Here is a 4,006-nt window from a genome sequence, read left to right on the forward strand (position 1 = left end):
TAGGAAAAAGCTGAAACCTTTGCAGAAAAGAACTCAAGGCAGTCACTGAAAAAGTCTTCATTTCCAGCATGCTTAGTTTTTTACGAACTTTCAGATTTTTATTTTTTTTTATTAACAACACTAAGGCCATGTACCAGCAGTTGATCATGTTCTCTTGATTTGTGTGAATAATTTTAGGCAGCCACTTGTGAAAACAATTTTTCTTCTGTATTTAGAGTGCAACATTCTCTCTATGTACTTCTGTTTCACTGGCTTTTTTTCATCCTCTCCCTATTCTGTCTTCAAAGACAGATTCCTTGCATCATAGAATAACTCAGATTGGAAGAGACCTGAATGTCATCTTGTCTGACTGTGCTGCTTGAGGCAGGTGAACTCGATGGGGTAGCTCAAGGGCTCCCCGCAGTTTGCCTTTATCCACAAGGGACCATAAAGTGAGCTCTAACCCATCATAGATGGAGATAATGACAATGTTCACAGGTGTTGTCTCAAGTGCTGGCCACTGAGGGATGCCAACAGTGACTGCCCTCCAGGAGGAGTCCATTCCACTGATGGCATCTGGGCCTGACCATCCAGCCAAACTCCCACACACATTCTCATCTTTATTTTCCATCCAGATATCACTAATACGACTATGGTGGACCATGTCAAAGTCCTTGTTAAAGTCCAGGTACACAACATTCCCTACTTTCCCCTCCCATGCAGGTTCTGCACTCTTTTTTGTTTCCTTCAAGTGCCTGGAGATGTCTGGAAGAGCATTTGCCCCATCACTTCCCCAGGGACTGAGGTGAAGCTGCCCAACCTGTAACTCTACCAATCATCTTCCTTTGTAACCTGCTTGAAGACAATTTTGATATTTTGTTGTGGGGGATTTTAACTTCCCTGATGTTTGCTGGAAGGACCATTCAGCCAGCCAGCCACAGTCCAGGAGGTTCCTCCAGTGCATTGATGATAACTTCCTCATGCAGATGGTGGAGGAGCCGACTAGGCGAGGTGCACTGCTGGATCTCATCCTCACTAACAAGGAGGGTCTGGTCGAAGCAGTAAAGGTTGAGGGCTGCCTGGGTTGCAGTTCAGCATCTTGTGTGGCAGGAACAGAATAGCAAGTAGAATTGCAGCCCTGGACTTTAGCAGGGCTATCTCGGGCCTTTTCAAGTAATTGCTGGGGGAAATCCCACGGGCAAGACTGCTTGAAGGAAAAGGGGCCCAAGATAGCTGGATTGCATTCAGAGATTGCTTCTTCCACGCTCAGGATCAGAGCATCCCCACACGTAGGAAGTCAAGGAAGGGAGCCAGGAGGCCTGCGTGGTTGAATAGGGATCTGTTGGGTATGCTCAAGCAGAAGAGGAGAGTCTACAGGTCACGGAAGCAGGGGCTGGCCACTTGGGAGGAATATAAGGCTGCTGTTAGAGGATGTAGGAAGGCAGCTAGGATAGCCAAGGCCTCCTTAGAATTACAGCTGGCAAGAGGGGTCAAGGACAGCAAAAAGAACTTTTTCAAATACATAGCAGATAAAACACATACCAGAGGCAATGTAGGCCCACTGAGGAATGGGGTGGGTGCCCTGGTGGCAGAAGATACAGAGAAGGCAGAATTACTGAATGCCTTCTTTGTCTCTGTCTACTCTGCCGGAAGCTGCCCTGGGAAGCCCTGTACCCCTGAGACCCCGGATGAAGCCAGGTCAATGGAGGAGTTTGCTTTAGTTGATGAGGACTGGGTTAGGGAACAATTAAATAGTCTGGACATCCATAAATCCATGGGTCCAGATGGGATGCATCCACGGGTGCTGAGGGAGCTGGCTGAAGTCATTGCTGGACCGGTCTCCATCATCTTTGCCAGGTCTTGGGAAATGGGAGAGGTGCCCAAGGATTGGAGGAAAGCAAATGTCACTCCAGTCTTCAAAAAGGGCAAGAAGGAGGACCCGGGTAATTATAGGCTGGTCAGCCTCACCTCTGTCCCTGGGAAAGTAATGGAACAGCTTATCCTTGGTGCCATCTCAAGGCATATCAAGGATAAGAGGGTTATTAGGGGCAGTCAGCATGGCTTTACCAAGGGTAAGTCATGCTTGACCAACCTCATAGCCTTTTATGAGAATGTAACAAGGTGGATGGATGATGGCAGAGCAGTGGATGTGGTCTACCTTGACTTCAGTAAAGCCTTTGACACAGTCTCCCACAGCATCCTCACAGCTAAGTTGAGGAGGTGTGGTCTAGACAATAGAGTAGTGAGGTGGGTTGCAAACTGGCTTAAGGAGAGAAGCCAGAGAGTGGTAGTCAATGGTGCGGAGTCTAGTTGGAGGCCAGTATCTAGTGGAGTGCCTCAGGGGTCAGTACTAGGGCCAATATGATTCAATATATTCATTAACGATTTAGACGAGGGAATAGAGTGTACTATCAGCAAGTTTGCTGATGACACTAAGCTGGGAGGAGTGGCTGACACGCCGGAGGGCTGTGCTGCCATCCAGCGAGACCTGGACAAGCTGGAGAGTTGGGCGGGGAATAACCTAATGAAATTTAACAAGGGCAAGTGTAGAGTCCTGCATCTGGGCAGGAACAACCCCAGGTTCCAGTATAGGTTGGGAGATTACATATTAGAGAGCAGTGTAGGGGAAAGGGACCTGGGGGTCCTGGTGGACAACAGGATGACCATGAGCCAGCACTGTGCCCTTGTGGCCAGGAAGGCCAATGGCATCCTGGGGTGTATTAGAAGGGGGGTGGTTAGTAGATCGAGAGAGGTCCTCCTTCCCCTCTACTCCGCCCTGGTGAGACCACATCTGGAATATTGTGTCCAGTTCTGGGCCCCTCAGTTCAAGAAGGACAGAGAACTGCTGGAGAGGGTCCAGCGTAGGGCAACCAAGATGATTAAGGGAGTGGAGCACCTCCCTTATGAAAAAAGGCTGAGGGAGCTGGGTCTCTTTAGTTTGGAGAAGAGGAGACTGAGGGGTGGCCTTATTAATGTTTATAAATATATAAAGGGTGAGTGCCATGGGGATGGAGCCAGGCTCTTCTCGGTGGCAAACAATGATAGGACAAGGGGTAATGGGATCAAGCTGGAACACAAGAGGTTCCACTTAAATTTGAGAAAAAACTTCTTCTCGGTAAGGGTGACAGAGCACTGGAACAGGCTGCCATGGAGGTTGTGGAGTCTCCTTCTCTGGAGACATTCAAAACCCGCCTGGACAAGTTCCTGTGCGACCTGACCTAGGCGTTCCTGCTCCAGCAGGGGAATTGGACTAGATGATCTTTTGAGGTCCCTTCCAATCCCAAACATACTGTGATACTGTGATACTGTGATTTTATTTCTCAGAGAACCATGGAACCTCCCTGATAGCCACAACTTTTCTGAGGTGTTTGAGAGGCGTGTCACAGAGACACCAAGCCAGCTCCACCAGCAACTCTCTGCCCCTTCCCACACCAAAGGCTTTCTCTATATCCTGTCCTTGCAGGTGAGTTTCTGGAACACAGCAAATGCCATCCAGGTCTTCTGGGCCTGTTCAGAACACAACAGGAGGTCAACAACTCTGATGGTCTCTGTGTGAACCTCAAAGCTTTCCTGACATTTTTTCTCAGTGCTTCACTTCTGCTCAACCTTTCTGGTTCTTGGGCTGCAGGTTGAGCAGGGATGTGAGGATGGTGTAGTACAAAGGCTTTGTCAAACTGTCTCAGGATTGCTGTTCTGGCATCATGCAGTCAAGCATAAGAGTGCTGTAGAAAACAGTGGCACTGGTGAGGTGAGAGGGCCAGGTGGAGAAGGTCTTCTGCCTGTCTGCACTGGGGTGAAGAGCAGCAATGCATTCACAGGATGCCCATGTGAATGGGAAGAGGAAAACTGGCTCTAAAATGCAGATTATGAAAACATGAGTGCCACAGTATTACTGCAGGAACTCTCCAGCAACGTGGCAAAATCGCAGAAGTTATCAACTCCATTGAGGTCACAGAACTCTGTCTAGGGCAAGAATGAAATTATGAGAATAGAAATCCCCATAGCCAAGGCGCAGGTGCCTTCTGGA

The 4,006-nt window shown here is 48.7% G+C and overlaps 1 long non-coding RNA gene across 1 annotated transcript; it reads left to right on the forward strand.

Moving 5' to 3' along the window:
* The first annotated feature begins 309 nt into the window (after nucleotides 1–309).
* LOC309451926 lies at nucleotides 310–3,410 on the forward strand. Its single transcript, XR_014186359.1, has 3 exons — nucleotides 310–431; nucleotides 703–784; nucleotides 3,306–3,410. It is a non-coding gene; the product is annotated as an uncharacterized lncRNA (long non-coding RNA).
* Nucleotides 3,411–4,006: the final 596 nt, after the last annotated feature.

The sequence above is a fragment of the Streptopelia decaocto genome, assembly GCF_964273445.1.
Source record: "Streptopelia decaocto genome assembly, contig: HAP1_SCAFFOLD_51, whole genome shotgun sequence".
NCBI lineage: Eukaryota > Metazoa > Chordata > Aves > Columbiformes > Columbidae > Streptopelia > Streptopelia decaocto.